This window comes from Lactuca sativa, chromosome 2 (assembly GCF_002870075.4).
Source record: "Lactuca sativa cultivar Salinas chromosome 2, Lsat_Salinas_v11, whole genome shotgun sequence".
NCBI lineage: Eukaryota > Viridiplantae > Streptophyta > Magnoliopsida > Asterales > Asteraceae > Lactuca > Lactuca sativa.
The window spans coordinates 69,073,536-69,086,188 of record NC_056624.2 but is presented as its reverse complement, the minus strand read 5'-3'; the positions used below and the strand labels follow the sequence as shown (position 1 = coordinate 69,086,188).

General features: G+C 37.6%; 1 pseudogene; it reads left to right on the top strand.

Annotated features, from left to right (window-relative positions):
• The first annotated feature begins 8,304 nt into the window (after positions 1–8,304).
• Positions 8,305–10,627, top strand: LOC111876968 (aspartic proteinase 36-like; annotated as a pseudogene).
• The last annotated feature ends 2,026 nt before the right edge of the window (positions 10,628–12,653 follow it).

The following is a 12,653-nucleotide window of genomic DNA, read 5'->3' as shown; positions in this document are numbered from 1 at the left end:
TTGCTCTTGGTGTTTGTGAACCATTAGAGGAGTGACATTTGTGACTCTAAGCTTTCTAAAGTCAATACAAGAAGGATTTGTGATTGTTATTGCTACATAACAATCAAGGTATGATCTAAACCCTAACTATATGTTATATTGATTATCATATGCTAGATCTAGGGTTTATAGTCTTGGATATCTTGCATGTACAATAGAGAAACCTAGATCCAAGCATTAGGGTTTGTATGAGCACATAAGATGTTCTTATGACCAAAAACCATCAGAATGATCACTTGATTTATTCAAAACAAGAGGAATAAAGTACACTTTCAGCATAGACTAAAGAATCTAACACTACATAAGAAACCTTATAATGTGGCGGCTACATTTTGCCTCACTCTTAACCTTAATTATGAATAATACATGACTATTTATAGGGAAATGAAAAGTCTTGGGCTTTTAACCTACACTTCATCAAGGGGGCCCATTGCCATAATCCATAGAGTACTTTGAAACCCTACAGAGTGCTCAATACTCTAATCCAGAAGCTACAATCACATATCCAAGTCCTTATTAACGTCTTAATCCATAAAGTCGATTACTTGGTGGCTTGCAACACACTAAATGAGCCCAAACTTGAAATGTGATGACTAACTTCCATGAAAATGGTCTTAACTCATGCATAAACCCATTAGGACATTCAACCTGGCAACTATCTGCCTTAGAGACTCATTTAGCACTGAGAGTGGCAACTCCAAGTCTTAGAAATTGGGTTTAACCACAAAGCTTCATCCTTTGGACCAAAATGGTCCAAGAACTCAACTTAAGAGATCTAAGGAAGTAATCACCAAGTTCAGATCTCTATACCTTGAAATGGTCAGAAATGAAGCAACAATCCCAGATCTACAACCTCTCCTTTGAACCACCACCTTGCTTTGCTCCTTTCTTGTTTGGAAAATGGACCCACAACTCCAAAATGCTCTCTAGTGGCCTTCTAAGCTCCAAGGACACTCAAATATGGATTAGGGTTTCATAGGAGATCTTTTAGAGTGGAAATAGAGGCTGGCCTTCGAGACATTAGGTTCTTTATATAGGGCCTAACCCCAAAATTAGGGTTTGGGCACTCTGAACATACGCTAGGCATACTTCTTGTATGCCGGGCGTACGCCTCACCGAACCCGCGTCCATATGACCTTATACGCTGGGCGTATCCCAACTTAAGCTAGGCGTACCCAGCCAAACACACATATGCATTATATGCATGCATGGGGGTGCCTTGCCATAAAATTCCATTAGGGACTAAAGTTGACAATAACTTCAAAGTGTTATAACTCCTTCATTCTAAGTCCGTTTCCGACGAACTTCATATCCACAAAAAGGTTGCGGGAAACCCTACGCTCCTAGCCACACCCCCATACCTAAAACCTTCCGGATAAAACCCTAGACCCATCAAAGACCGAATCGCCACTGCCCTTGGCCTCCGAGACCACAACCGAGCACTTTCTAAACCGGGTTTTATAGGTGGGATAGGTGTGATGGCTCCAAAAGAACCTAAAACATATTAGTTAGCAATCAGTGGATTGACAGAGATAACTATGGTGAGAGGACCTTTTAAAAGCTCTCTTAACGTTTGAGCAATGTTGGATTTATGACCTTGTAGTTCACCAAACAAATGATAAAGTTTTAGTTTCTTTAGGGATCCATTACTCTAAATACAGGACTTGACATTCACCCATCCTTTTCCAAGGCTGTTAATGAACTTGAGTGTAACGACGTAAATTTCTAAACAATTTTTCACATTTTAAAATACACATGCATTCATAATTGTTATCAAAATATCATTGTATCACAAATTCAGTTCATAACATCACATCCCAAGATCATGAAAATGTAAAACTCCTCGTGTGTGTACTGATCATGCTGGCGCCTTCCCGCGATCGTTACTAGTACCTGAAACACATAACAAAACACTGTAAGCATAAATGCTTAGTGAGTTCCCCAAAATACCACATACCACACATACGCCTTTCCAAGCCACAACTCTGTGGGATCTTCCGATCCAAGTGTCTTAGGGGACTTCCGTCCCGAATCCCGGTAGACCTTCCAGTCCTACCCGTATCGACCTTCCGGCCCGTGACCTCTAGACCTTCCGGTCCATATCATGCATATCATACATAACACATACATATCACACAACAACATATAGCACATGCATATCATAGCATACAAGACCTTCCGGTCGCACATAGGTACCCTTCCAGGTACAGTATAGTGAGAAGACTCACCTCGTATGATGTCTAGTAACTTATGTGCCCGATATCCCTGAATCTCGTAACAACGACCTAGCCCCGCCTAATCACATAAAGTAATTATTTCAAATCATTAACGACTCTCAAGGCTAGACTACATTCCTTCTACAAGTCCATGGAAGGGTAAAAGACCATCTTACCCCTCCTTATCCCAAAAGTCCAAATGTTGACCAAAACCCTAAAAGTCAATGAAAGTCAACGGTCAACTTTGACCTGAATCGTCGAGTGCACAGAGGTGACTCGGCGAGTACATGCGGGTCCTTTGAATCCTTTCAGCCTCTCTTGGCTCGTCGAGTCTTTCCTCCACTCAACGAGTTACACCTGCTACGAATCGCGAGGCAACCCCGACTCAACTCGTCGAGTCCACTTATGGACTCGGCGAGTTCATTCCATGCTCACACTCAAATGACCTTTTGAGGTCAGATTTGTTCCTCTAATCCATGGATCTAACCTTCCTAAGCTCGATAAACATGTAAAGGTTCGAACTTGATACTCATGCAACGCCCAAATGACACTACTTGATGATTTAGCCCCAAATACAACATCCTAAGTCCATTTCTTCCATGAATCCTCATAAAGCAAGATGGAATAAGTCCTCTGGACCACTATGGGTCCAGATCTGATACCCAAACATGATAAGGGACCATATTCTCAACACATCATCTCAATAAAGGGTATAGAAAACCCTAGATCCATGGATACTTTAACAAAACAGAGAAAGGATCGATGTGGTACCTCAAGGGTGATGCCTCTGCTTGCAATCCATGAATAAGCAACCTCCTTGGCCTCCTTTAAGCTGGAACCAACTTCTTCTTGCAAAACAAACCCACAAAGGTCTAAAAATGGCTTATTCTCTCTTTCAAACGCTCAAGCACTATTAGGGTTTCTCTCAAGGGTCTGGTAGCCGCAAATGGTGGCTATAAGGGTCCTTAAATAGGCCCCAAACCCAGGAGATTAGGGTTTCATTAAACAACGTGGACTCGCCGAGTCCACGTATGGACTCGCCGAGTCCATCATTAAATCAAACCAACTCATACGCGATCCCACTCGACGAGTTTGAGCGCCTAATCACCGAGTTCATCTCTAATATTCAATATAAATACTTAAAATGAGATACCTAGGAATCCGAATGTTACATTGAGATTGTACTCGAGTAGAGTCCGGACTACTCCATTTGCTGTAATTTTGTTTACCACGATCCTATATCGATTTGATACATAGGCTACGAGCTCACCAGGAGTTGTAGTAAAGGTGTCAAATTTGTTTACAATAGATGTCAAATTCTTATCCTTCATGTTCTATGACTCTTCGAAAAGGTCTTGGAGTCTATCCCATATATCTTTGGTAGATTTTCACAACTTAATGTACTCAAAGAGAGAGGGAAGGGCACCAAATACCATTTTTGAGAAAGCAATTTGAACTACATGGAGTTTCTCAATATTGGATGCAATACATGGTGCTTGTCGTGTCTCGTCTTGACCCATGAGAGTGGAAAATTGTCTCTAACTATATGCCTTACAGGTACATGAAGACCTTCTTTCACCGACCTCCATATCTCTTTACCTTTTTCTTTTCCAACCAAAATTTTTTCATTCTAACTTTCTAGTGATCACACTCTTCAACAACTACTAATTGGGCACGTGATGGGTAAACCACGCTATTTTTTATTTGCATTGAATACATTTGTTGAGATTAATTAGAAGCATCCATTGAAGTTAAGATGTTAGAACTGTAATGGTATATAAAAGAACTTTTATCCTGAACATAGAAATACCAAGGTAATCTACAACCAACTATAATTTGATCTTATGGATTCAAAGGACAGTCACTCAAGCTCTGATACTAATTGAAGGTATAATGATCCGCATAGACAAGGTTTGATTATACAAACCTTGAGTTAGCTTAAGATCAATGTCTGTTGTAATAAAGATTAATCAAGTCTGGTGAACCAGTCTTGTCATGCAATAATCAACAATATGTTCATGAAGTATGAATAATGTAAAAAGTAATTTTAGAAGCAAGAAGAATGTAAGACTAATGATTAAGAGAATGATACTAGATTTTAGAGAGAAAGGTGCATGTTCCACATTCTATTTCACTGTTTCTCCTTTTAATCCCACAAAATCATACACTTGATACAAGGTAAGCTACTTCTTAAATAAACATGAAGTAGCTAAATGACAAAATAGACAAAGTGTGCACACGTGACTGACATATTGGTAACGGTTTAGCTTTGTCGGTCACTAATCTAGAATGCAACAAGTATAAGACAAAATAGTACTTGGGAGAAAACAAACGTGCATTACCAACAACATATTTCTAAACAGATATCCTATCTCAGAATGGATCTTTACTTCGGAATAAGAACCATCTTGGAATGATCACAACTTTGGAAGTATTGGTCTTAGACATTCTTTGACTTTGTATTGCTTAAGGAACACTTTTCACGTTCCAACACCAAGTATAAGATATGAAGAATTGCAGTGGGAGAACTTAGAGGGAGATGATGCTGATGTAGATGGAAATGGAAAAAGGAAAAAGATGGATTAGTTTCAAGTTTTTTAGGTGTTAATGTTCTTGTTTTTTGTTTTGTTTTTTTAAACTGTTACTGTTTTTTAGTTCCTGGTATTTAGTTTCAATTTCTATGTTTTGAATTTTGAATTGTTAGTTGTTGGAATATTACGTCTTATTTGAACTGTTTATGTTATAATCTAAGTTAAATGTTCTTGGTATTATGTTCTAAACATGGTACACTATGTTGGATACTATGGTACACTGTACGGGATGCTATGATACACTGTATTGGGATGTATCGGGCGTACCAAAATGAACCTATACGTCCAAGCTAGAAAACCATGTTCTCGTACCGGATCGTACCGTGATCAATTTGACTATGTTATTACCATTACAAGATACAATTACACCATTTTAGGTATTGTATTACTATTACCCTTACCGTCTTGATAACAACAACAATTACATAAGAAAATATTTCATACATTATAATATGGTGTAATTTACACATAAGCCAATTCATCAAAAAAGAACATCCAAAAAAACCTCAGCACCATACAAGCATCATAATTCCTTACCATAACCACTAAATATTACTTAACCATAATCCCTAATTCCACATCAAGAAAACAAGAAAAAAAATCCAACTGCACCCCACAGGTAAAACCATAATTTCTGAACTTCATCTTCTAAATCTTTCACTGCCATCTTCAGGTAAAACTTCAAATTCTGAATTTTATCTTCCAAATCATTCATTGAAAGCTTCAAATTGTTCACGCTCTTCTGTAGACCGGGAATGATAACCTTGGCATGATCACTCATTGGTGGATCAAACCATCTAAGGAATCGACATTTTGTGTCTTCTCAACGATGAAGAACACAAAATTAGGGCAAGAATAAGGTGTTTGATTACAACAATTATAAGACTACTTTACCGGTAGAGGGTAGGAGTAGAAGTGTTGACTTGGATTGAGTGGAGTCCACGAGGTGTGCAACACAGAGTCGTTGCCACAAAATCATACCATTGTTGCCATTTTCCCTTGAACTGTGAGAGAGCCGTTAGGGGAAACAGGTTTCAAGTAATGGTTAAATACAAACATTTGATTGCAATTTTGGTCCCCATAAAGGAAAAAGGCCAAATCCACAGCTCAAACACCAAATAAAGAGGTTTTTTGCTAACAAACTTTTTTTTGACCTTATCCAAAGACATCGGCAAACCACATGGACCATTTCTACAATTTTGTCTAAAAGAATTAACGGCAAAGCTATTAAAGTAACAGAAGAAGGACCAAAACGACAATAAAACTTGTTAAAAAGGATCAAATCTGTAACTTTTTAAATGTTTGAACCTTAGCCACATAGAATGAGAAACCATAGGGATAATTTTTGCGATTTTTTCTTTTTTTCTTTTTATTTTTTTTATAATTTTAATTTTAATTTTTGTTTTTGAATTGGAATCGAGTTGGGTTTAGGGTTTAGGGTTTCAATTATCATTTTTTTTTCCAAAATTGCAAGATACACTATAGATGAGGAGTCTTAATGTGACGTTTCGTTCGCAAAATGTTTTTGAAGGAATTGAAATTTGTTAAGGAATTAGAATCTGTCATGAATTCTAATCCAATTCCATATTGTGTTTGGTTTCTAGGAATGCAATTTGAATACAATTCCATATTATGTTTGGTTGACAGAAAATGATATTAAAATAATATAAAATGACAAAATTGTTTTTTTTTGCTCATTTTTACTTTTTTTTATAACTTATATGTAAAAATATATTATATAGATTATAAAAATAATAAATGAAGGTGATAGTGGGAGTGATGCTAACGGTGGCAGTAGTGGTGTTGATGGCGACATAGGTGATGTGGGGTAGTGGCAGAGGTGATGACAATGGTAACGGTAGTAATTGTGCTGTTGATGGTGACGGTGAAGACGATGAATAGTAGTGGAGGTGGTGGGTGGTGTAGTAGTGGAGGCAGAAATGGTGGTATTAACGGTGGTGGTGATGAGGAGGTGGCGGAGGTGTTGGTGGTGACAGTGGTGGTGGTGGTGGCGGTGGAGGTGATGATGGTGGTGGTGGCAGTGATGGTACGGTCGTGGTGATGAGTGGTGCTGGAGGAGGAGGTTGGTGTGGTGATAGAGGTGGCAAGTGATGGTGACGGTAGTGGTGGTGGGTGGTGATGGATGTGATGGTAGCAAGTGGTTACAACGATGATGTGTGGTGATGGAGGTGGTGGTGATGAGTGGTGGTGGAGGTGACGGTTCTAGTGGGTGGAGGGTGGCAGTAGCGGAGGTGGTGATGGTGGGTGGCGGTGGAGGTGTAGGTGGTGGTGTGTAGCGGTGGTGGTGGGTGGTGGATGATGGTGGAGGTGGCGATGGTGATGGCGACAAATGAATTTCATATGTAGTGTTAAAACTAAAATGGGTAATATATTAACATTTAATATTCTTACTTGAAGGCAATTTTAATTCCTTAACTTTTTGGATGAAATTTATTTTCTCTTATTGAATGAAAAATTTGACTTGGAGAAAACATAATCAAAAGAAAAGTGAAAGCCATCGAATTAGGTGCTGTTTGTTTTTTCGAAGCGAAAATTCGTGAAGTCTGCGGACCACCTCTGCAATCCTCTGTAGTAGAAGAGGTGGAACAAACGGCTGCAACCCATAATAAGAAGCATGTTTGTTTTTTAACATCTGCAGACTGCTGCAATAAACTGAAATTTAAATAAACTGAAAATAGTTTTCAACATCGAAATTTAAATAATTTTAGTCTTAAAACATTGAAAGAGTACTAAAAAGAACATGTAAAAAACAAAAATGTAAAACTTAAAAAAAAACTTACAAAAATATAAAAGAAGCTAACAACTTTATTCTAGAAAAAAAAACTAATTTTAAAAAAACATAAAAAAGAAAAATAATAAAAAATTTTAAGAAATAATTGCAAATAATGTTTAAAAAGTTCGTAAAAAATTACACACGTTAAAAAAGATGAAATTGAAACTGAAAATATTATTAACAGAAATGGTAAAAAACTTAAAAAAATTAAAGTTTTTTTTAAAAAAAATCAAGTTCAAAAAAATTTGTGGAAACTATAATAAAAAATTGTATAAAATCCATAAATAAAAGTTTTAAAAAATCTAAGTTTAAAAACAAAATAAAAGTTAAAAGCAAAAAGTTGTACCAAAATTCTAAAAAAAAAACAAATCAAAAAATAAAAGTCGAAGAGGTTTCAAGAGATAAATAAAGTGCTGCGCCATGCAGCAGACGCGTAAAGGTTTTGCAGTCTGAAGTCTTAAAAAAAAACAAACTGCTGCGAAAGTAAAAGAGCTGGCGCCGAGTGTGCTGCCCGCGCACCAGAAAGTGTTTGAAAATATTTAAAAAAAAACAAACACCACCTGGATTCCATTTCCTTTTTAAAGTTAGAACCAAACAAGTAAAGTGATGGAAACAAAGGAATTTCCTTTTTAAAGTTAGAACCAAACAAGTAAAGTGATGGAAACAAAGGAAAGTGATAATCAATCCATTTCAAACACCCTCCTTGATTTCTTACCTTTCACTCTGCTCAATTTCCCCTGAAAATCCTACGAAACACGACCGGAATCCGTATGTAAATATACAAATGTGTGCGCGTGTTAGTTGATTAGTAGAATCAATCTGATAAAGGGGAAAAGATAGGAGAGATAAGGAATGGGGGTTTCCATTCTTGTTAGAAATCCGGCTACTGCAACACTACTTGGCGGCGTTGTCTTCCTGTTACTGCAAGGTGCTGTTGTTCTAAGTGGGTTTCCGGCGACTCTCACTCTGGAGAGAGCTTTTCCGGTGAATCGTCGAATTGAGTTGAGTCAACTTAGAGAAAGGGACAGTTTAAGGCACCGCACAATATTACAGCAGCATCTTCCACCGAAGGTGTTATTGTTTTACCTGTAGAAGGCAGTTATGATCCTCTTTTTTCAGGGTACTCCAACTTCCTTGATTTTTATTTAAATTACAGACAAACCATTATTATTTGCTTAACCTGAAATTCCTGCTTGTGGTTTTCAAATTCTTTTTACTTTTCATACATGTTGTCTCTTAAAGTAAAATAACTTCGTTATGATTGTGAATTAATCGCGACCCATTAATTATACATTGTAATTTGGTTATGTTTTAGGCTTTATTATACAAAAGTTCGTTTGGGCTCTCCTCCAAAGGAATATTATGTACAAATAGACACTAGAAGTGATGTTTTATAGGTAGATTGCACCCCATGCAAACGATGCCCAACATCAAGCGAACTCCCAGTATGCTTATAATTCCTCTTTGTAATAAAAAGGATAAATTATGGGAATTAATGAACTAATACCAATACTACGTGTGGTTTTTTCCTTGAACAGATTCCTATTACATTCTATGACCCTTCAACCTCAGCGACATCTTCTCCCATCTCATGTTCAGACGAAAGATGTTGGCAATTCGGTCAATATTTCGATAGCAGCTGTTCCAATCATAAGTGCAGTTACACGTTGAAGTATGAAGGTGGTAGTGCAACATCAGGTTATTATGTTTCCGACATAATACATTTAGACAATATCACTGGTACAAAAGAAATATCATATTCTCCAGCTTCTGTTGTATTCGGGTGAGTTATCACTTATTAGCAAGCAAATTTTCCCTTTCTTTTTTCACAAACTCTTGTTAATTTACCGAATTATGCAACAGTTGTAGTACATCTAAAAGTGGACCTGTGAATAAATCTGATAGAGCAGTTGATGGGATGTTTGGATTTGGTCAGCAAGGTTTTTCTGTAGTTTCACAACTTTCTTCACAAGGGGTTATTCCTAATTCATTTTCTCATTGTCTGTGGAGTCGATGACATCGAATGGAGATCTATGTTATTCAACCTCAAGGTTTTCTTCCTTTTTAAGTTTTAACAATTTTGTACTTCATTGACAATTATATAATAGTCTTTGGTTTTTTGTCTTTAGTAGCAAGCAGCTACTAGTTCTCATTTTAAAATTTTGAGAAGAGAAATGCTTATTTGTTATGATATATGTTTTTTCATTAATTACCCAGAAACTTTTACTGTTATTTCAGTGTTTCCAACGTATTTCCCAATGTAAGCTTGAAATTTGCTGGTGGAGCTATTATGAATTTAAGACCACAAGACTACCTTCTTCAGCAAAAAATGGTATGTTATATAAATATAACGTTATGTTAGCTAGGTTTTACTTTTACTTTGTTTGAAATAACACCAAAAATGCACTCATCATTGACTTGAAAAATACTATGTATTTTTTGTTAACTTGCGTATTGGAACAAAATAGGATGCGGATGAGGTGTGGTGCCTTGGCATTAAAAGGAATAACTACAAGGATCAAAGACTTAATATTTTAGGAGGTATAATTACAATTAGACACCAAAATCTCACATTTATGACATTTTTTTTCGCTTATTTTTTTTTTACTTGGTGATGCAGACATTGTTCTTAAAGACAAGATATTTGTCTATGATTTGGGTGGTCAACGAATTGGATGGGCAGAGCGTAACTGTTAGTTTATATACTATAAACACAGTGAATAACTTGTATAGAAAAGAATATAACAAATAATGTTGTTGTTCATCATGATTTTAGGTTCTTCAATTGTATACGTCTCCACCTCAAGTGGCAGCAGCAGTCCGTTGCAGATTACCAGTTATGAAGTTATTCCAACACTCGTTCTTGCTTTCATAGTACACTTGACGGTTGTTAGGTGGTAATTTGCTGTAAATGCACTAGATATAGTTTATATATGTTTTACTTGTAAATATAAAGAAATTAATACAAGCTTGACTTTGCTTCTCAACTTGTGTTGAAAATTTTGAATTACTTTAAGGGTTTAAGTCATTTTTGGTCACTTAAATTTTGGTTTTGTGCTTATTTGGTCACTTAACTATTTTTAAGTTTTAAAAGGTCATCAAACTTTTGACTTTGTGCTATAGTCACTTAACTTTTGGTTTGGTCACATTTAGTCACCTAACTTTTAGATTTGTGCTCATTTAGTCACATAACTTTTAAAATTGTGCTCATTTAGTCACTAAACTTTTAAACAAAATTAAAAGTTTAGTGACTAAATGAGTACAATTTAAAAAGTTAGGTGACTAATTATGACCAAAACAAAAATTAAGTGACTAAATGAGCACAAAGCCAAAAGTTCGATGACCTTTTAAAACATAAAAAGAATTAAGTGACCAAATGAACACAAAACCAAAAATTAAGTGACAAAAAATGACCTAAACCCTTACTTTAATATACTAAAAATCTATCATGTTTACATGACATTGTTAGTGTTAGCGTATAGGTATAGGCCCACATATATCACCAACATAAAATCACACATCCCTTTGATCCTCGATCTTGAGCGGCTCAACTACGACACCTCTTCTCCACCTTTTCTGAGGCATATGATGCCATTGACCACATCGACACACTTATGATGCACTGAATACAACCCCCCAGGGATGGACACAGAAATACACAATAGGTGTTGCCGCGGTTGAAGAGGTGTTGTCGGTGAATGAAAAATAGGCAAAAAACCAAAACAATCGAAATGTTTTTGTAACATCGGATTCCTGGTACGATATCTATTTATGTAATTTTTCTCATTTTGCCTTGGACTCGGCGAGTTGGAGGCCTGACTCGCCGAGTAGGAGCGACCTTGGCACGGGACTTAAGCGAGGGACTCGGTGAGTCGGGTCCCAAACTCGGCAAGTCCGTGCTGGACGAGTAAAACCCTAACCCGGGTGTTTGCACCTTATTTAAACACTCTAACTCGGCCTCCCTTGTCCCTAACACTTCCAGAGAAGCTGAAGAACGAAACCCTAGCCCCATTATTGTTCTTGTGAGTGATTTTGGCCTTGTGAAGGAAGTTGCAGCTTAGAAGAAGAAGGAGGAGGTTGAAGAGTGCAAGGAGGGGAAGTAGATCCGAAATCTACACTGTGAGAAACTTCCATTCAGGTAGAAAAGTCCCTACCTTGATCACTAGTTCATTAGATCCCCTTTTTGTCCCTAAATGGTGGTTTTTAAGCCCTAAGACCTCAAACTCCATGTGTTATGCATTATGTTCTGAAAGGACTTCAAATCTGGACCTTATGGACGTATTAGAAGTGTAAAGTCTCTGTGTTTGAAGTGATTGAGGTCCCTATTGAGTGTATGACCTCATAAAGAGCTTGGATTTTCCTTTTGGAGCTTATAGGGCCATGCATGCACGTAAAGTTTGCAACTTTACGTGATAAGCATGCCCTAGGAACATAGATCCATGGTTCGGAAGCGTTGCATGTCTCAGATTTGGTCTGTATGGGAAATGGGTCAAAGGGACTCGGCGAGTCCCAAAGTGGACTCGGGGAGTTCTATGAAGATGGTCTTAGACTCGGCGAGTTGGATGAACAACTCGGCGAGTCCTATGAAGATGTTGTTCTTCAAACTCGACGAGTCATATGAACTGTTACTGAGTAAGAGGGGTTTAAGTGCTGAAGGTCCAACCCTTCGTATCTGCACGCGGAATTAGCAATTTAACGTGTAGCAATAGTCCCAGAAACCCAAATCCTCATAAAGGATGCATTGGTGAGGATTTGGAAGCGAGTAGGAGATGTGCTCGTGGGGACTCGGCGAGTTGTTCTCGGACTCGGCGAGTCGGATCGTGAGTCGGTCCAATCGTCCCAAGAAGTGAGTTAAGGGTGACTCAGTGAGAGGGAAGAGAGACTAGACGAGTAGGACCGGGTTGGTAGGAGAAGCACTCGGCGAGTCTGTGCCATGACTCGGCGAGTCCAGTCAACTGGAAGTTGACTTTGACCAAGGAGTTGACCTTGGACCAGGGGTGGGTCAGTCATTTG